General features: G+C 38.3%; 1 pseudogene; it reads left to right on the plus strand.

The window, feature by feature from the left end:
- LOC124018609 overlaps window positions 1-24,113 on the plus strand; it is a 45,138-nt pseudogene that overhangs the window by 6,761 nt on the left and 14,264 nt on the right.

Genomic DNA, 24,113 nt, shown 5'->3' on the forward strand with positions numbered 1-24,113 from the left:
ACTACCAGCCCCACCAGGTAGAGTTATAATGTTTACTACCAGGTAGAGTTATAATGTTTACTACCAGGTAGAGTTATAATGTTTACTACCAGGCAGAGTTATAATGTTTACTACCAGGTAGAGTTATAATGTTTACTACCAGGTAGAGTTATAATGTTTACCACCAGGTAGAGTTATAATGTTTACTACCAGGTAGAGTTATAATGTTTACTACCAGGTAGAGTCATAATGTTTACTACCAGGTAGAGTTATAATGTTTACTACCAGGTAGAGTTATAATGTTTACTACCAGGTAGAGTTATAATGTTTACTACCAGGTAGAGTTATAATGTTTACTACCAGGTAGAGTTATAATGTTTACTACCAGATAGAGTTATAATGTTTACTACCAGGCAGAGTTATAATGTTTACTACCAGGTATAGTTATAATGTTTACTACCAGGTAGAGTTATAATGTTTACTACCAGGTAGAGTTATAATGTTTACTACCAGGTAGAGTCATAATGTTTACTACCAGCCCCACCAGGTAGAGTTATAATGTTTACTACCAGGTAGAGTTATAATGTTTACTACCAGGTAGAGTTATAATGTTTACTACCAGGCAGAGTTATAATGTTTACTACCAGGTAGAGTTATAATGTTTACTACCAGGTAGAGTTATAATGTTTACCACCAGGTAGAGTTATAATGTTTACTACCAGGTAGAGTTATAATGTTTACTACCAGGTAGAGTCATAATGTTTACTACCAGCCCCACCAGGTAGAGTTATAATGTTTACTACCAGGTAGAGTTATAATGTTTACTACCAGGTAGAGTTATAATGTTTACTACCAGGTAGAGTTATAATGTTTACTACCAGGCAGAGTTATAATGTTTACTACCAGGTAGAGTTATAATGTTTACTACCAGGTAGAGTTATAATGTTTACTACCAGGTAGAGTTATAATGTTTACTACCAGGTAGAGTTATAATGTTTACTACCAGGTAGAGTTATAATGTTTACTACCAGGTAGAGTTATAATGTTTACTACCAGGTAGAGTCATAATGTTTACTACCAGCCCCACCAGGTAGAGTTATAATGTTTACTACCAGGTAGAGTTATAATGTTTACTACCAGGTAGAGTTATAATGTTTACTACCAGGTAGAGTCATAATGTTTACTACCAGCCCCACCAGGTAGAGTTATAATGTTTACTACCAGGTAGAGTTATAATGTTTACTACCAGGTAGAGTTATAATGTTTACTACCAGGTAGAGTTATAATGTTTACATCCAGGTAGAGTTATAATGTTTACTACCAGGCAGAGTTATAATGTTTACTACCAGGTAGAGTTATAATGTTTACTACCAGGTAGAGTTATAATGTTTACTACCAGGTAGAGTTATAATGTTTACTACCAGGTAGAGTTATAATGTTTACTACCAGGTAGAGTTATAATGTTTACTACCAGGTAGAGTCATAATGTTTACTACCAGCCCCACCAGGTAGAGTTATAATGTTTACTACCAGGTAGAGTTATAATGTTTACTACCAGGTAGAGTTATAATGTTTACTACCAGGTAGAGTTATAATGTTTACTACCAGGTAGAGTTATAATGTTTACTACCAGGTAGAGTTATAATGTTTACTACCAGGTAGAGTTATAATGTTTACTACCAGGTAGAGTTATAATGTTTACTACCAGGTAGAGTTATAATGTTTACTACCAGGTAGAGTTATAATGTTTACATCCAGGTAGAGTTATAATGTTTACTACCAGGTAGAGTTATCTTACCACCCTGAGATATAATTCTGTTCTTCAACCATATTCTCTCTTCTGACCCATGTTCTGTCCATCTCTCCCACAGATGATCAAACTGCAGGCATCCATCAAATACGGAGAAGAGGAGTACTCTGGAGCGAAGGTTAGTAGAGACTAGTATTGGACATATACTGGACTTGGCCATAACTAGAACCATAATTAGCACCAGAACTAGAACCATGACTAGAACCATGACTAGAACCAGAACTAGAACCTGAACTAGAACTAGAACCATGACTAGAACATCAATTGAACCATGACTAGAACCAGAACTAGAACCATGACTTGAACCTGAACTAGAACAATGACTAGAACTAGAACCATGACTAGAACATCAATTGAACCATGACTAGAACCATGACTAAAACCATGACTAGAACCTGAACTAGACCTATGACTAGACCTATGACTAGACCTATGACTAGAGCCATTGACTAGAACCATTGACTAGAACCAGAACTAAACCAGAACTAGAACCATAACTTAACCAGAAATTGAACAGAACTTAACTAGAACCATACCTTAACCAGAACTAGAACATAACTAAACCAGAACTGGAACTAGAACCAGAACTAGAACCAGAACTAAAGACCAGAATCATGTACCTGGTAGTTACTGTATGTCATGAGGTCAGGAGAACCTAATATAACCTGGTAGTTAGTTACTGTATGTCATGAGGTCAGGAGAACCTAATATAACCTGGTAGTTACTGTATGTCAGGAGAACCTAATATAACCTGGTAGCTACTGTATGTCATGAGATCAGGAGAACCTAATATAACCTGGTAGTTACTGTATGTCATGAGGTCAGGAGAACCTAATATAACCTGGTAGTTACTGTATGTCATGAGGTCAGGAGAACCTAATATAACCTGGTAGTTAGTTACTGTATGTCATGAGGTCAGGAGAACCTAATATAACCTGGTAGTTACTGTATGTCAGGAGAACCTAATATAACCTGGTAGTTAATGAGATGTCATGAGATCAGAGAACCTAATATAACCTGGTAGTTACTGTATGTCATGAGATCAGGAGAACCTAATATAACCTGGTAGTTACTGTATGTCATGAGGTCAGGAGAACCTAATATAACCTGGTAGTTACTGTATGTCATGAGGTCAGGAGAACCTAATATAACCTGGTAGTTACTGTATGTCATGAGGTCAGGAGAACCTAATATAACCTGGTAGTTACTGTATGTCATGAGGTCAGGAGAACCTAATATAACCTGGTAGTTACTGTATGTCATGAGGTCAGGAGAACCTAATATAACCTGGTAGTTACTGTATGTCAGGAGAACCTAATATAACCTGGTAGTTACTGTATGTCATGAGGTCAGGAGAACCTAATATAACCTGGTAGTTACTGTATGTCATGAGGTCAGAGAACCTAATATAACCTGGTAGTTACTGTATGTCATGAGGTCAGGAGAACCTAATATAACCTGGTAGTTACTGTATGTCATGAGGTCAGGAGAACCTAATATAACCTGGTAGTTACTGTATGTCATGAGGTCAGGAGAACCTAATATAACCTGGTAGTTACTGTATGTCATGAGAGTCAGGAGAACCTAATATAACCTGGTAGTTACTGTATGTCATGAGATCAGGAGAACCTAATATAACCTGGTAGTTACTGTATGTCATGAGGTCAGGAGAACCTAATATAACCTGGTAGTTACTGTATGTCAGGAGAACCTAATATAACCTGGTAGTTACTGTATGTCATGAGGTCAGGAGAACCTAATATAACCTGGTAGTTACTGTATGTCATGAGATCAGGAGAACCTAATATAACCTGGTAGTTACTGTATGTCATGAGGTCAGGAGAACCTAATATAACCTGGTAGTTACTGTATGTCATGAGGTCAGGAGAACCTAATATAACCTGGTAGTTACTGTATGTCAGGAGAACCTAATATAACCTGGTAGTTACTGTATGTCATGAGGTCAGGAGAACCTAATATAACCTGGTAGTTACTGTATGTCATGAGATCAGGAGAACCTAATATAACCTGGTAGTTACTGTATGTCATGAGGTCAGGAGAACCTAATATAACCTGGTAGTTACTGTATGTCATGAGGTCAGGAGAACCTAATATAACCTGGTAGTTACTGTATGTCAGGAGAACCTAATATAACCTGGTAGTTACTGTATGTCATGAGGTCAGGAGAACCTAATATAACCTGGTAGTTACTGTATGTCATGAGATCAGGAGAACCTAATATAACCTGGTAGTTACTGTATGTCATGAGGTCAGGAGAACCTAATATAACCTGGTAGTTACTGTATGTCAGGAGAACCTAATATAACCTGGTAGTTACTGTATGTCATGAGGTCCGGAGAACCTAATATAATCTGGTAGTTACTGTATGTCATGAGATCAGGAGAACCTAATATAACCTGGTAGTTACTGTATGTCATGAGATCAGGAGAACCTAATATAACATGGTAGTTACTGTATGTCATGAGGTCAGGAGAACCTAATATAACCTGGTAGTTACTGTATGTCATGAGATCAGGAGAACCTAATATAACCTGGTAGTTACTGTATGTCATGAGGTCAGGAGAACCTAATATAACCTGGTAGTTACTGTATGTCAGGAGAACCTAATATAACCTAATATAACCTGGTAGTTACTGTATGTCATTACTGTATGTCATGAGGTCAGGATAACCTAATATAGGTATGGGTGGTCCTTCTGTAGTTCAGTTGGTAGAGCATGGCGCTTGTAACGCCAGGGTAGTGGGTTCGAGGAGAACCCATACGTAGAATGTATGCACACATGACTGTAAGTCGCTTTGGATAAAAGCGTCTGCTAAATGGCATATATTATTATTATTATTATTATTATAACCTCTTATAACTGCTTAGTTAGTGTTTTTGATCCATTTAGAAACCCTTGTGACCCCTTATAACAAATGTCCTCAACTAATATGCCCTTATGACTCCCTATAACCCTTTATGACCTCTTATAAGCCCTTTATGAACCCTCTCCCTGTCAGACACTGGTAGAGCAGCTTCCCCAGGACGACCCAGACTATGACGTGGACATGGGCTGTCTACTCTACAAGGAGGGGGAGTACGAGGAGGCTTGCAAGAAGTTCATGTCTGCCATGCAGGTGCTGGGCTACCAACCAGGTAACTGCATGCACACAGAGGAAAACGTCTAACCTTTTGCCTGTCCTAAAAGTCTCTTGCATTTGCTGAATCTCTCTCTTCTTCCCCCTAATTCTCTCCTCCTCTCCCTCCCTCTCTCTCCTCTCCCCCTAATTCTCTCCTCCTTTCCCTCCCTCTCTCTCCTCTCACCCCTAATTCTCTCCTCCTCTTCCTCCCTCTCTCTTCTCCCCCGTAATTCTATCCTCCTCTCCCTCCGTCCCTCTCTCTCCTCTCCCCTAATTCTCTCCCTCCTCTCCCTCCCTCTCTCCTCTCCCCTCTAATTCTCACCTCCTCTCTCTCCCTCTCTCTCCTCTCCTCCCCCCCTAATTCTCTCCTCCTCTCCCTCCCTCTCTCCTCTCCCCCTAATTCTCTCCTCCTCTCCCTCCCTCTCTCTCCTCTCCCCCTAATTCTCTCCTCCTCTCCCTCCCTCTCTCTCCTCTCCCCCTAATTCTCTCCTCCTCTCCCTCCCTCTCTCCACTCTGTTGGGGTTTTCCCTTAGTGACCCTCCTTCCTCATCCTCCCCTAATTCCTCCCCTCTAATTCTCACCTCCTCTCTCTCTCTCTCCTCTCCCCTGTTTCTCTGCCTCTCCCTCCCTCTCTCCCTCCCCCCTCCCTATCTCCCTCAAACCCTAATTCCCTCCTCCTCTCCCTGCCTCTCTCTCCTCCCTCCTGTCTCAGAACTGTCCTACAACATAGGTCTGTGCTACTACAGTATGAAACAGTATGGTCAGGCCCTCAACTTCATGGGAGAGATCATCGAGAGGGGATCAGAGAACATCCAGGTCGGCTTTAAAATGACAGCACACCTGTTTGGTTAGATACCTGATCACTCTGTTGGGGTTTTCCCTTAGTGACCCTCCTTCTCATCCATGTTTTCCCCTGACCATCCTGTGTCTCTCTGTGCTGTGCTGTGTTCTACGTCATTCTGTCCAGAGCTGAGCGTTGGCATGACGACAGAGGGCATTGACGTGAGGAGTGTTGGGAACACCCTGATCCTACATGAGACCGCCCTCATAGAAGGATTCAACCTCAAGGCTGCTATAGAATACCAGCTCAAAACTGTGAGTACATTCAGCAGCCTTGTGGTTAGGGGTATCCGCCCTGAGATTGGAGGGGGGTTGGGAGTTCAATTTTGTCCAGGGGTGTACTGTGAGTCTAGTAACAAAACTGTAAAAATGGGACCTGGTTGACTTTCTGCTTGACTCTCAGCATTAAGAGGGTGTACTGTCCAGGGGTGTACTGTGATAGACTATCATTCTGTCCAGGGGTGTACTGTGATAGACTAGCATTCTGTCCAGGGGTGTACTGTGATAGACTAGCATTCTGTCCAGGGTGTGTACTGTGATAGACTAGCATTCTGTCCAGGGGGTGTACTGTGATAGACTAGCATTCTGTCCAGGGGTGTACTGTGATAGACTAGCATTCTGTCCAGGGGGTGTACTGTGATAGACTAGCATTCTGTCCAGGGGGTGTACTGTGATAGACTAGCATTCTGTCCAGGGGGTGTACTGTGATAGACTAGCATTCTGTCCAGGGGTGTACTGTGATAGACTAGCATTCTGTCCAGGGGGTGTACTGTGATAGACTAGCATTCTGTCCAGGGGTGTACTGTGACCAGGCTGTCAGAAATTACCAGCTGAAAAACTGTCCGTTCTCATAGTATACCAGGCTGGTACTCTCTGTTTATAATCTATGCGTAGTCACTTTAACTCTACCTACATGTACATATCACCTCAATTCGACTACCTCGACTAACCGGTGCCCCCGCACATTATATAGCCTCGCTATTGTTATTTTACTGCTGCTCTTTAATTTCTTGTTACTTTTATTTCAATTTTTTTTAAAACTTATCTACTGTCCTTTTTCTCTGTTTCTTTCTGTCTGTCTGTCTGTCTGTCTGTCTGTCTGTCTGTCTGTCTGTCTGTCTGTCTGTCTGTCTGTCTGTCTGTCTGTCTGTCTGTCTGTCTGTCTGTCTGTCTGTCTGTCTGCTGGCTGATGCAGCTCAGGAGGCCTTGACTGACATGCCTCCTGTCAGATCAGTCTGGAGGTACTGTGTGTCTGTCTGTGTGTGTGTGTGTGCTGTGTCTGTGTGTGTGATGTGTGTGTGTGTGTGTGTGTGTGTGTGTGTGTGTGTGTGTGTGTGTGTGTGTGTGTGTGTGTGTGTGTGTGTGTGTGTGTGTGTGTGTGTGTGTGTGTGTCAGCCCTTACCACTCATGTAGGTTGGAGACAGTGAATGCTGTAAGGTACATCTCTATCTGTGGCTCAGTGGGTGCTGCCCTCTAGTGACCATCTATTATTTTTATTTTTTATTTTACCTTTATTTAACCAGGCAAGTCAGTTAAGAACATATTCTTATTTTTGACGGCCTGGGAACAGTGGGTTAACTGCCTGTTCAGGGGCAGAACGACAGATTTGTACCTTGTCAGGGGGGGTTTGGGGTTACTGTCCAACGGGATCAGGGGACCAGGGGAGCACTCTGTCAGACAGAAAGCTGTTGTGTGTGTGTGTGTGTGTGTGTGTGTGTGTGTGTGTGTGTGTGTGTGTGTGTGTGTGTGTGTGTGTGTGTGTGTGTGTGTGTGTGTGTGTGTGTGTGTGTGTGTGTGTGTGTGTGTGTGTGTGTGTGTGTAGACATTCTCCTTCTAACCAATGGACAATGAAATATCCATTTAAATTGGTTTTATTTGATCCTGTATTTAACTAGGCAAGTTAGTTAAAGAACAAATAGTTATTTCCACATGTCTGTTGTCTTGTAGGAGCTGGATCCAGTGACACTCCACAACCAGGCCCTGATGAACATGAATAAGAAGCCATCGGAGGGTTTTGAGAAACTGGCCTTCCTCCTGCAGCAGATCCCCTTCCCCCCGGTCACCTTCGGAAACCTGCTGCTACTATACTGCAAATATGAGGTAGGGTATTCTACTATATTATACTCTACTGTACTCTACTCTATTATACTATTATACAGTACTATATTATACTATACTGCAAATATGAGGTAGGGTATTCTACTATATTATACTCTACTGTACTCTACTCTATTATACTATTATACAGTACTATATTATACTATACTGCAAATATGAGGTAGGGTATTCTACTATATTATACTATACTCTACTGTACTCTACTCTATTATACTATTATACAGTACTATATTATACTATACTGCAAATATGAGGTAGGGTATTCTACTATATTATACTATATTCTACTCTACTCTATTATACTATTATACAGTACTATATTATACTATACTGCAAATATGAGGTAGGGTATTCTACTATATTATATTATACTCTACTGTACTCTACTCTATTATACTATTATACAGTACTATATTATACTATACTCTACTGTACTCTACTCTATTATACTATTATACAGTACTATATTATACTATACTGCAAATATGAGGTAGGGTATTCTACTATATTATACTATACTCTACTGTACTCTATTATACTATTATACAGTACTATATTATACTATACTCTACTCTATTATACTATTATACAGTACTATATTATACTATACTCTACTCTATTATACTATTATACAGTACTATATTATACTATACTCTACTCTATTATACTATTATACAGTACTATATTATACTATACTCTACTGTACTCTATTATACTATTATACAGTACTATATTATACTATACTGCAAATATGAGGTAGGGTATTCTACTATATTATACTATACTCTACTGTACTCTACTCTATTATACTATTATATAGTACTATATTATACTATACTGCAAATATGAGGTAGGGTATTCTACTATATTATACTATACTCTACTGTACTCTATTATACTATTATACAGTACTATATTATACTATACTGCAAATATGAGGTAGGTTATTCTACAGTACTATAGTATATTATACTATTATACAGTACTCTACTATATTATACTATACTCTACTGCACTCTACTCTATTATACTATACTCTACTGTACTCTACTCTATTATACTATACTCTACTGCACTCTACTCTCTATTATACTATACTCTACTGCACTCTACTCTATTATACTATTATACAGTACTCTACTATATTATACTATACTCTACTGTACTCTACTCTATTATACAGTACTCTACTATATTATACTATACTGTACTCTACTCTATTATACTATTATACTGTACTCTACTATATTATACTATACTCTACTATACTCTACTCTATTATACTGTACTCTACTATATTATACTATACTGTACTCTTCTCTATTATACTATTATACTCTACTCTACTATATTATACTATACTCTACTGCACTCTACTCTATTATACTACTCTATTACTCTACTACTATTATTATACTGTACTCTACTCTATTGTACTATTATACTGTACTCTACTATATTATACTATACTCTACTGTACTCTACTATATTATACTACACTCTACTGTACTCTACTATACTATACTCTACCATATTATACTATACTCTACTGTACTCTACTATATTATACTATACTCTACTGTGCTCTACTATATTATACTATACTCTACTGTACTCTACTATATTATACTAGTATACTACCTCTACTCTATTATACTATTATACTGTACTCTACTATATTATACTAGTATACTGTACTCTACTCTATTATACTATTATACTGTATTCTACTATATTATACTATTATACTATTATACTGTACTTTACTTAATTATACTATACTCTACTGTACTCTACTATATTATACTATTATACTGTACTCTACTTTATTATACTATACTCTACTGTACACTACTATATTATACTATTATACTGTACTCTACTATATTATACTAGTATACTATCTCTACTCTATTATACTATTATACTGTACTCTACTATATTATACTATACTCTACTGTACTCTACTATATTATACTATTATACTGTACTCTACTATATTATACTATACTCTACTGCACTCTACTATATTATACTATTATACTGTAGTCTAATATATTATACTATTATACTGTACTCTACTATATTATATTATACTGTAGTCTAATATATTATACTATTATACTGTACTCTACTATATTATACTAGTATACTATCTCTACTCTATTATACTATACTGTACTCTACTATATTATACTATTATACTGTAGTCTAATATATTATACTATTATACTGTACTCTACTATATTATACTGTAGTCTAATATATTATACTGTTATACTGTACTCTACTATATTATACTATACTCTACTGCACTCTACTATATTATACTATTATACTGTACTGTACTCTATTATACTATTATACTGTACTCTACTATATTATACTGTAGTCTAATATATTATACTGTTATACTGTACTCTACTGTTATACTGTACTCTAATGTACTCTACTGTATTCTACTACTGTATATCTACTATACTCTGTCTCTGTCTCAGTATTTTGATCTGGCTGCTGATGTGATGGCAGAGAATGCACACCTCACCTACTGTTATACTGTACTCTACTGTTATACTGTACTCTACTGTATATCTACTGTACTCTACTGTATATCTACTGTACTCTACTACTGTATATCTACTATACTCTGTCTCTGTCTCAGTATTTTGATCTGGCTGCTGATGTGATGGCAGAGAATGCTACACCTCACTACTACTGTTATACTGTACTCTACTGTTATACTGTACTCTACTGTACTCTACTGTTATACTGTACTCTACTGTACTCTACTGTATCTACTGTACTCTACTACTGTATATCTACTATACTCTCTGTCTCTGTCTCAGTATTTTGATCTGGCTGCTGATGTGATGGCAGAGAATGCACACCTCACCTACTGTTATACTGTACTCTACTGTTATACTGTACTCTACTGTTATACTGTACTCTACTCTACTGTACTACTGTTATACTGTACTCTACTGTACTCTACTGTTATACTGTACTCTACTGTTATACTGTACTCTACTGTTATACTGTACTCTACTGTATATCTACTGTACTCTACTGTACTCTACTGTATATCTACTATACTCTCTGTCTCAGTATTTTGATCTGGCTGCTGATGTGATGGCAGAGAATGCACACCTCACTACTGTTATACTGTACTCTACTGTTATACTGTACTCTACTGTATATCTACTGTACTCTACTGTATATCTACTGTACTCTACTACTGTACTCTACTGTACTCTACTGTTATACTGTACTCTACTGTACTCTCTACTGTTATACTGTACTCTACTGTTATACTGTACTCTACTGTTATACTGTACTCTACTGTTCTACTGTACTCTACTGTTATACTGTACTCTACTGTTATACTGTACTCTACTATACTGTACTCTCTACTGTACTCTACTGTTATACTGTACTCTACTGTTATACTGTACTCTACTGTTATACTGTACTCTACTGTACTCTACTACTGTACTCTACTGTACTCTACTGTTATACTGTACTCTACTGTTATACTGTACTCTACTGTTATACTGTACTCTACTACTGTATATCTACTGTACTCTACTGTTATACTGTCTCTACTGTTATACTGTACTCTACTGTTATACTGTGATCTACTGTTATACTGTACTCTACTGTTATACTGTACTCTACTGTTATACTGTACTCTACTGTTATACTGTACTCTACTGTACTCTACTGTACTCTACTGTTATACTGTACTCTACTGTTATACTGTACTCTACTGTTATACTGTACTCTACTGTACTCTACTGTTATACTGTACTCTACTGTTATACTGTACTCTACTGTACTCTACTGTACTCTACTGTTATACTGTACTCTACTGTTATACTGTACTCTACTGTTATACTGTACTCTACTGTTATACTGTACTCTACTGTTATACTGTACTCTACTGTTATACTGTACTCTACTGTACTCTACTGTACTCTACTGTACTCTACTGTACTCTACTACTGTATATCTACTATACTCTGTCTCTGTCTCAGTATTTTGATCTGGCTGCTGATGTGATGGCAGAGAATGCACACCTCACCTACTGTTATACTGTACTCTACTGTTATACTGTAATCTACTGTATATCTACTGTACTCTACTGTTATACTGTACTCTACTGTTATACTGTACTCTACTGTTATACTGTACTCTACTGTTATACTGTACTCTACTGTACTCTACTGTACTCTACTGTTATACTGTACTCTACTGTTATACTGTACTCTACTGTTATACTGTACTCTACTGTTATACTGTACTCTACTGTATACTGTTATACTGTACTCTACTGTTATACTGTACTCTACTGTTATACTGTAATCTACTGTATATCTACTGTACTCTACTGTTATACTGTACTCTACTGTTATACTGTACTCTACTGTACTCTACTGTACTCTACTGTTATACTGTACTCTACTGTTATACTGTACTCTACTGTTATACTGTACTCTACTGTTATACTGTACTCTACTGTACTCTACTGTTATACTGTACTCTACTGTTATACTGTACTCTACTGTACTCTACTGTTATACTGTACTCTACTGTTATACTGTACTCTACTGTTATACTGTACTCTACTGTTATACTGTACTCTACTGTACTCTACTGTACTCTACTGTACTCTACTGTACTCTACTGTTATACTGTACTCTACTGTACTCTACTGTACTCTACTGTTATACTGTACTCTACTGTTATACTGTACTCTACTGTTATACTGTACTCTACTGTTATACTGTACTCTACTGTACTCTACTGTACTCTACTGTTATACTGTACTCTACTGTTATACTGTACTCTACTGTACTCTACTGTACTCTACTGTTATACTGTACTCTACTGTTATACTGTACTCTACTGTTATACTGTACTCTACTGTTATACTGTACTCTACTGTACTCTACTGTTATACTGTACTCTACTGTACTCTACTGTTATACTGTACTCTACTGTTATACTGTACTCTACTGTTATACTGTACTCTACTGTTATACTGTACTCTACTGTACTCTACTGTACTCTACTGTATATCTACTATACTCTCTGTCTCTGTCTCAGTATTTTGATCTGGCTGCTGATGTGATGGCAGAGAATGCACACCTCACCTACTGTTATACTGTACTCTACTGTATATCTACTGTACTCTACTGTACTCTACTGTACTCTACTACTGTATATCTACTATACTCTCTGTCTCTGTCTCAGTATTTTGATCTGGCTGCTGATGTGATGGCAGAGAATGCACACCTCACCTACTGTTATACTGTACTCTACTGTTATACTGTACTCTACTGTTATACTGTACTCTACTGTACTCTACTACTGTACTCTACTGTACTCTACTACTGTATATCTACTATACTCTCTGTCTCTGTCTCAGTATTTTGATCTGGCTGCTGATGTGATGGCAGAGAATGCACACCTCACCTACTGTTATACTGTACTCTACTGTTATACTGTACTCTACTGTATATCTACTGTACTCTACTGTACTCTACTGTACTCTACTACTGTATATCTACTATACTCTCTGTCTCTGTCTCAGTATTTTGATCTGGCTGCTGATGTGATGGCAGAGAATGCACACCTCACCTACTGTTATACTGTACTCTACTGTTATACTGTACTCTACTGTATATCTACTGTACTCTACTGTACTCTACTGTATATCTACTATACTCTCTGTCTCTGTCTCAGTATTTTGATCTGGCTGCTGATGTGATGGCAGAGAATGCACACCTCACCTACTGTTATACTGTACTACTACTGTACTCACTGTTATAGGTCCCTACTGTTATTGTACTCTACTGTTATACTACTCTACTGTAGTCACTGTATAGTACTCTACTACTCAAAAGTATCATGTTATCTGACTCTGAAGTGATGTATACTGTACTCTACTGTATTACTGTACCTCTATATACATCCTGTTCTATTGAAAGACTCTATATAAATCCTGTTCTGGATTGAAAGACCTCTACATAAATCCTGTGGGATTGAAAGACCTCTATATAAATCCTGTTACTGGATTGATAGACCTCTATATAAATCCTGTTACTAGATTGAAAGACCTCTATATAAATCCTGTTCTAGATTGAAAGACCTCTATATAAATCCTGTTCTTGCTACTGTATCCCCAATTCATTTTCTGGTCCTACTCTCCTGCTATGTAATAAACAGTTATCTACTGTGGTCTCTACTGTTAGTATCTGTATGAGTTTCTACGCCTATGTTGACCTAGTACAGCTCACTCTATACTACACTACACACCTAGTTACACCTGTACCACCTACTACCTAGTACTAATCACTCTATACCACCTACTACCTAGTACTAATCACTCTATACTACCTACTACCTAGTACTAATCACTATACTCTACCTACTACCTAGTACTAATCACTCTATACTACCTACTACCTAGTACTAATCACTCTATACACCTACTACCTAGTACTAATCACTATACTACCTACAACCTAGTACTAATCACTATACCACCTACTACCTAGTACTAATCACTCTATACCACCTACTACCTAGTACTAATCACTCTATACTACCTACTACCTAGTACTAATCACTCTATACTACCTACTACCTAGTACTAATCTACTAGTACTATACTACCTACTACCTAGTACTAATCACTCTATACTACCTACTACCTAGTACTAATCACTCTATACTACCTACTACCTAGTACTAATCACTATACTACCTACTGTTATACTGTAATCTACCTAGTACTAATCATACTCTATACTACCTACTACCTAGTACTAATCACTCTATACTACCTACTACCTAGTACTAATCACTCTATACTACCTACTGTCTAGTACTAATCACTATACTACCTACTACCTAGTACTAATCACTCTATACCACCTACTACCTAGTACTAATCTCTATACTACCTACTACCTAGTACTAATCACTCTATACTACCTACTACCTAGTACTAATCACTATACTACCTACTACCTAGTACTAATCTAATCTACTCTATACTACCTACTACCTAGTACTAATCACTCTATACTACCTACTACCTAGTACTAATCATCTATACCTACCTACTACCTAGTACTAATACTAATCACTATACTACCTACTACTAGTACTAACCTACTACCTAGTACTAATCACTCTATACTACCTACTACCTAGTACTAATCACTCATACCACCTACTACCTAGTACTAATCACTATACTACCTACTACCTACTACCTAGTACTAATCACTGTATATACTAGTACCTACTACCTAGTACTAATCACTGTTATACTACCTACTACCTAGTACTAATCACTCTATACCACCTACTACCTAGTACTAATCACTGTATACCACCTACTACCTAGTACTAATCACTCTATACCACCTACTACCTAGTACTAATCACTCTATACTACCTACTACCTAGTACTAATCACTCTATACTACCTACTACCTAGTACTAATCACTCCATACTACCTACTACCTAGTACTAATCACTCTATACTACCTAGTACTAATCTACTCTATACTACCTACTACCTAGTACTAATCACTCTATACCACTCTACTACCTAGTACCTACTACCTAGTACTAATCACACTGTACCACCTACTACCTAGTACTAATCACTCTATACCACCTACTACCTAGTACTAATCACCCTGTACCACCTACTACCTAGTACTAATCACTCTATACTACCTACTACCTAGTACTAATCACTCTATACTACCTACTACCTAGTACTAATCACTCTATACTACCTACTACCTAGTACTAATCACACTATACTACCTACTACCTAGTACTAATCACTCTATACTACCTACTACCTAGTACTAATCACTTTATACTACCTACTACCTAGTACTAATCACCCCATACTACCTACTACCTAGTACTAATCACTCTATACCACCTACTACCTAGTACTAATCACTCTATACTACCTACTACCTAGTACTAATCACTTTATACTACCTACTACCTAGTACTAATCACCCCATACTACCTAGTACTAATCACTTTATACCACCTACTACCTAGTACTAATCACTCTATACTACCTACTACCTAGTACTAATCACCCCCTACTACCTAGTACTAATCACTCTATACTACCTACTACCTAGTACTAATCACTCTATACTACCTACTACCTAGTACTAATCACTCCATACTACCTACTACCTAGTACTAATCACTCTATACTACCTAGTACTAATCACTCTATACTACCTACTACCTAGTACTAATCACTCTATACCACCTACTACCTAGTACTAATCACACTGTACCACCTACTACCTAGTACTAATCATTCTATACCACCTACTACCTAGTACTAATCACCCTGTACCACCTACTACCTAGTACTAATCACTCTATACTACCTACTACCTAGTACTAATCACTCTATACTACCTACTACCTAGTACTACTCTATACTACCTACCTAGTACTAATCACACTATACTACCTACTACCTAGTACTAATCACTCTATACTACCTACTACCTAGTACTAATCACTTTATACTACCTACTACCTAGTACTAATCACCCCATACTACCTACTACCTAGTACTAATCACTCTATACCACCTACTACCTAGTACTAATCACTCTATACTACCTACTACCTAGTACTAATCACTTTATACTACCTACTACCTAGTACTAATCACCCCATACTACCTAGTACTAATCACTTTATACCACCTACTACCTAGTACTAATCACTCTATACTACCTACTACCTAGTACTAATCACCCCCTACTACCTAGTACTAATCACTCTATACTACCTACTACCTAGTACTAATCACTCTATACTACCTACTACCTAGTACTAATCACTCCATACTACCTACTACCTAGTACTAATCACTTTATACTACCTACTACCTAGTACTAATCACCCCATACTACCTACTACCTAGTACTAATCACTCCATACTACCTACTACCTAGTACTAATCACTTTATACTACCTACTACCTAGTACTAATCACCCCATACTACCTACTACCTAGTACTAATCACTCTATACTATCTACTACCTCGTAAGAATCACCCTGTACCACCTACTACCTAGTACTAATCACCCTGTACCACCTACTACCTAGTACTAATCACCCTATACTACCCACTATCTAGTAATAATCACCCTGTACCACCTACTACCTAGTAGTAATCACTTTATACTACCTACTACCTAGTTCTAATCACTATACTACCTACTACCTAGTACTACCCCACCTCTTTAAGGAATACCTAGGATAGGATAAGTATTCCCTCTCACCCCCCCCCCCCCTTTAAGATTTAGATGCACTATTGTAAAGTGACTGTTCCACTGGATGTCATAAGGTGAATGCACCAATTTGTAAGTCGCTCTGGATAAGAGCGTCTGCTAAATGACTTAAATGTGTAAATGTACTAATCACTCTATACTACCTACTGCCTAGTACTAATCACTATACTACCTACTACTAGTACTAATCACTATATACTACCTACTACCTAGTACTAATCACTCTATACTACCTACTACCTAGTACTAATCACTATACTACCTAGTACTAATCACTCTATATTACCTACTACCTAGTACTACTAATCACTATACTACCTAGTACTAATCTCTCTATATTACCTACTACCTAGTACTAATCACCCTATACTACCTACTACCTAGTTCTAATCACTATACTACCTACTACCTAGTACTAATCACTATACTACCTACTACCTAGTACTAATCACTCTATACTACCTACTACCTAGTACTAATCACTATACTACCTAGTACTAATCACTCTATATTACCTACTACCTAGTACTAATCACTCTATACTACCTACTACCTAGTACTAATCACTATACTACCTACTACCTAGTTCTAATCACTATACTACCTACTACCTAGTACTAACCACTTTATACTACCTACTCTCTAGTAATAATCACCCCATACTACCTACTACCTAGTTCTATCACTATACTCCCTACTACCTAGTACTAATCACCCCATACTCCATACGACCTAGTACTAATAACTGTGCACTACCTACTGTCTAGTACTAATCACTATACTACCTACTACCTAGTACTAATCACTATACTGCCTACTACCTAGTACTAATCACTATACCACCTACTACCTAGTACTAATCACCCTATACTGCCTACTACCTAGTACTAATCACTTATACTACCTACTACCTAGTACTAATCACCCTATACTACCTACTACCTAGTACTAATAACTGTATACAACCTACTACCTAGTACTAATCACTCTATACTACCTACTCCTAGTAATAATCACCCTATACTACCTAATACTAATAACTGTATACAACCTACTACCTAGTAATAATCACTCTATACCACCTACTACCTAGTACTAATCACTACTATACTACCTACTACCTAGTACTAATCACCCTATACCACCTACTACCTAGTAATAATCACCCCATACACCTACTACCTAGTACTAATCACTATACTACCTACTACCTAGTACTAATCACCCCATATTCCCTACTACCTAGTACTAATCAATCTATACTACCTACTACCTAGTACTAATCACTGTATACTACCTACTACCTAGTACTAATCACTCTATACTACCTACTACCTAGTACTAATCACTGTATATACTACCTACTACCTAGTACTAATAACCCCATACTACCTACTGTCTAGTACTAATCACTCTATACTACCTACTACCTAGTACTAATCACTCTATACTACCTACTACCTAGTACTAATCACTCTATACTACCTACTACCTAGTACTAATCACCTATACTACCTACCTAGTACTAATCACTCTATACTACCTACTACTCTAGTACTAATCACCCTATACTACCTACTGCCCTAGTACTAATAACTGTGTACTACCTACTGTCTAGTACTAATCACTCTATACTACCTACTCCTAGTACTAATCACTCTATACTACCTACTACTCTAGTACTAATCACTCTATACTACCTACTACTCTAGTACTAATCACTATACTACCTACTCTCTAGTACTAATCACCCTATACTACCTACTGCCTACTAGTACTAATAACTGTGTACTACCTACTGTCTAGTACTAATCACTCTATACTACCTACTACTCTAGTACTAATCACTCCATACCTACCTACTACCTAGTACTAATAACTGTGTACTACCTACTGTCTAGTACTAATCACTCTATACTACCTACTCTCTATTACTAATCACTATACTACCTACTACCTAGTACTAATCACTATACTACCTACTACTCTAGTACTAATCACTCTATACTACCTACTGTCTAGTACTAATCACTCTATACTACCTACTCTCTAGTACTGATCACTATACTACCTACTACCTAGTACTAATCATTCTCTACTACCCATTACCTAGTACTAATCACTCTATACTACCTACTCTCTAGTACTAATCATTCTCTACTAGCATAAACCATCTGTAGCATTAAACACACCACTACTACACACATATGTCTCATGTTTTAGCCAGTGACCTGAATGTTCCACAATGTAATGAACCAGTCCTCTACATTGCAGAGACGTTAAAGTCCTGTGTCATTGTTGCTGCTCTTTGTATATTATGAGGTAAATATTCCTGTCTCTGATCATGTCTCTGTTGTGTTTGACCAACCTAGGCCTTCAGGAAGTTTGATGAGATGAACGCCTAGTTGACAGATCAACTACCATAGCTGACCAAACAGGTTACAATCTTCCAGTCTCCTCTACTCTCTCTCTGTCTTCCGATGTTGTCTGGTTATCCTGTTGATGTTGTCTGGTTATCCTGTTGATGTTGTCTGGTTATCCTGTTATCCTGTTGATGTTGTCTGGTTATCCTGTTATCCTGTTGATGTTGTCTGGTTATCCTGTTGATGTTGTCTGGTTATCCTGTTATCCTGTTGATGTTGTCTGGTTATCCTGTTGATGTTGTCTGGTTATCCTGTTGATGTTGTCTGGTTATCCTGTTGATGTTGTCTGGTTATCCTGTTATCCTGTTCTAATCACTATACTACCTACTTGATTTGTCTGGTTATCCTGTTATCCTGTTGATGTTGTCTGGTTATCCTGTTGATGTTGTCTGGTTATCCTGTTGATGTTGTCTGGTTATCCTGTTATCCACTGATGTTGTCTGATGTTATCACCAATTTGTTATCCTGTTGATGTTGTCTGGTTATCCTGTTATCCTGTTGATGTTGTCTGGTTATCCTGTTGATGTTGTCTGGTTATCCTGTTGATGTTGTCTGGTTATCCTGTTGATGTTGTCTGGTTATCCTGTTATCCTGTTGATGTTGTCTGGTTATCCTGTTGATGTTGTCTGGTTATCCTGTTGATGTTGTCTGGTTATCCTGTTGATGTTGTCTGGTTATCCTGTTATCCTGTTGATGTTGTCTGGTTATCCTGTTATCCTGTTGATGTTGTCTGGTTATCCTGTTGATGTTGTCTGGTTATCCTGTTGATGTTGTCTGGTTATCCTGTTATCCTGTTGATGTTGTCTGGTTATCCTGTTGATGTTCTGGTTATCCTGTTGATGTTGTCTGGTTATCCTGTTGATGTTGTCTGGTTATCCTGTTATCCTGTTGATGTTGTCTGGTTATCCTGTTGATGTTGTCTGGTTATCCTGTTATACTACCTAGTTATCTAACCACTGTTATCTGTTATCCTGTTGATGTTGTCTGGTTATCCTGTTGATGTTGTCTGGTTATCCTGTTATCCTGTCTGATGTTATCCTGTTATCCTGTTATCCTGTTGATGTTGTCTGGTTATCCTGTTGATGTTGTCTGGTTATCCTGTTATCCTGTTGATGTTGTCTGGTTATCCTGTTATCCTGTTGACCTTGTCTGGTTATCCTGTTGATAGTACTAATCTGGTTACTCCTGTTATCCTGTTAATGTTGTCTTTATCCTATGTTGCCTGGTTATCCTGTTATCCTAGTGATGTTGTCTGGTTATCCTGTTATCCTGTTGATGTTGTCTGGTTATCCTGATGTTGTCTTTATCTCTAAGTTATCAGGTTGATACTACCTGGTTATCCTGTGATGTTGTCTTTATACTACCTAGCCTAACTAGCCCTGTTATCCTACTGCCTGTGTTGTCTTTATCTCTGTTATCCAGGAAGATACTAATCTGGTTACCATGATGTAATCTTTATCCTACCTAGTACTAATCCCCATACTATCCTGACCTGTTGTGTAATCCTTTGTCTCTAGTTATCCTGTTATCCAGTTGATGCCAGTCTCACCCTGTGACCTGTTACCTAGTTAATCTCTTATCTCTACTGATGTACTAATCCTGTTAGTCCTGTTGACCTGTGTCTGGTAATCCTTTGTCTAGTCTAATACTGGAAACAGACTATCCCGTTACCTGTATGTAATCTTTGTACCTCTGATGAGTACTAATCCTGTTATCCTGTTCCTGTCTAACCTTTACTGTCTAGTACTAATCACTATCCTGTTCTATACAGGAAGCCAGTACTAATACCTGACCTGTTGTCTGGTTATACTAATGAGATGTCTGGTTATCCTAGACTAATCACTATACTACCTCCCTCTAGTGTAATGTCTCCTGTGCCTGATCTGGTATACCTACTGTCTAGTTAATCTCTTACTCCTACTTCTAGTACTTATCCTTACTCCTACTACTGTTGTCTGGTACTTTGATGTTGTCTCTTCCCTGATTGGTGTCTCCTGTTGACTAATCCCTGGTTATCCTGATGCTGGTCTGGATCACTGTTGATACTACCTATCCTTTCCCTGTTGATGTTGTCTGGTTATCCTGTTGACCTTCTCCCTTCCTGATTACTAATTGTCTACCTACTCCTGTACTGATTGTTATACTGGTCTATCCTGTACTATCCTGTACCTGATTACCTGGTTAATCCTGTTGATCTTCTGGTTTCCTGTACTAATTGTCTGGTTATCCTAGTACTAATCATTGTCTAGTTATTGGTGGCTGGTCTGGTTACCTTCTCCTGTCTGATTGGTGGCTGGTCTACCTTTCCCTGTCTGATTGGTGGCTGGTCTGACCTGTTCTCCTGTCTGATTGGTGGCTGGTTATCCTGAACCAGTGGTCTGCAGATCCGTTCTCCTGTGTGATTGTTGTCTGGACCTATCCTGTGATGTTGTCTGGTTAATGTTATTCCTGTCTCTGATTGTCTCTGGCTGGTTTGACCTGTCTATCCTGTTGAAGTTTGTCTGGATTATCCTGGTTGACAGATCCTGGTACGCTGATTGTTACAATCTTGTCTCCTCTTATCCTGTCTTGATGTTGTCTGGTTATCCTGTTATCCTGTTGATGTTGTCTGGTTATCCTGTTGATGTTGTCTGGTTATCCTGTTATCCTGTTGATGTTGTCTGGTTATCCTGTTATCCTGTTGATGTTGTCTGGTTATCCTGTTATCCTGTTGATGTTGTCTGGTTATCCTGTTATCCTGTTGATGTTGTCTGGTTATCCTGTTGATGTTGTCTGGTTATCCTGTTGATGTTGTCTGGTTATCCTGTTGATGTTGTCTGGTTATCCTGTTGATGTTGTCTGGTTATCCTGTTATCCTGTTGATGTTGTCTGGTTATCCTGTTATCCTGTTGATGTTGTCTGGTTATCCTGTTATCCTTTTGATGTTGTCTGGTTATCATGTTATCCTGTTGATGTTGTCTGGTTATCCTGTTATCATGTTGATGTTGTCTGGTTATCCTGTTATCCTGTTGATGTTGTCTGGTTATCCTGTTGATGTTGTCTGGTTATCCTGTTGATGTTGTCTGGTTATCCTGTTGATGTTGTCTGGTTATCCTGTTATCCTGTTGATGTTGTCTGGTTATCCTGTTGATGTTGTCTGTTATCCTGTTGATGTTGTCTGGTTATCCTGTTGATGTTGTCTGGTTATCCTGTTATCCTGTTGATGTTGTCTGGTTATCCTGTTATCCTGTTGATGTTGTCTGGTTATCCTGTTGATGTTGTCTGGTTATCCTGTTGATGTTGTCTGGTTATCCTGTTATCCTGTTGATGTTGTCTGGTTATCCTGTTATCCTGTTGATGTTGTCTGGTTATCCTGTTGATGTTGTCTGGTTATCCTGTTATCCTGTTGATGTTGTCTGGTTATCCTGTTGATGTTGTCTGGTTATCCTGTTATCCTGTTGATGTTGTCTGGTTATCCTGTTGATGTTGTCTGGTTATCCTGTTATCCTGTTGATGTTGTCTGGTTATCCTGTTATCCTGTTGATGTTGTCTGGTTATCCTGTTGATGTTGTCTGGTTATCCTGTTATCCTGTTGATGTTGTCTGGTTATCCTGTTATCCTGTTGATGTTGTCTGGTTATCCTGTTGATGTTGTCTGGTTATCATGTTATCCTGTTGATGTTGTCTGGAAGCCAAACTAGCCTGTGACCTGTGTGTAGTCTCTCTCTAAGATACAGGAAGCCAGACTAGCCCGTGACCTGTGTGTAGTCTTTATCTCTAAGATACAGGAAGCCAGACTAGCCCGTGACCTGTGTGTAGTCTTTATCTCTAAGATACAGGAAGCCAGACTAGCCCGTGACCTGTGTGTAGTCTTTGTCTCTAAGATACAGGAAGCCAGGCTAGCCCGTGACCTGTGTGTAATCTTTGTCTCTAGGATACAGGAAGCCAGACTAGCCCGTGACCTGTGTGTAGTCTTTGTCTCTGAGATACAGGAAGCCAGACTAGCCCGTGACCTGTGTGTAATCTTTGTCTCTCAGATACAGGAAGCCAGACTAGTCCGTGACCTGTGTGTAATCTTTGTCTCTCAGATACAGGAAGCCAGACTAGCCCGTGACCTGTGTGTTATCTTTGTCTCTAAGATACAGGAAGCCAGACTAGTCCGTGACCTGTGTGTAATCTTTGTCTCTCAGATACAGGAAGCCAGACTAGCCCGTGACCTGTGTGTAATCTTTGTCTCTCAGATACAGGAAGCCAGACTAGCCCGGGATAACGAAGCCTTGAAGAAAACCCTCCAGGACTACGATGAGATGGTGGAGAAGTGAGTAGACCCCGCCCCTACCGAGTATTCTCCTGTCTGATTGGTAGCTTGTCTCACCTTTCTCTTCCCTGATTGGTGACTTACCTCACCTACTCTGCTGGTTGGTCACTTTGGTCCATTATTCTTCCCTGATTGGTGGC

The sequence above is a fragment of the Oncorhynchus gorbuscha genome, unplaced genomic scaffold (assembly GCF_021184085.1).
Source record: "Oncorhynchus gorbuscha isolate QuinsamMale2020 ecotype Even-year unplaced genomic scaffold, OgorEven_v1.0 Un_scaffold_551, whole genome shotgun sequence".
Lineage (NCBI taxonomy): Eukaryota > Metazoa > Chordata > Actinopteri > Salmoniformes > Salmonidae > Oncorhynchus > Oncorhynchus gorbuscha.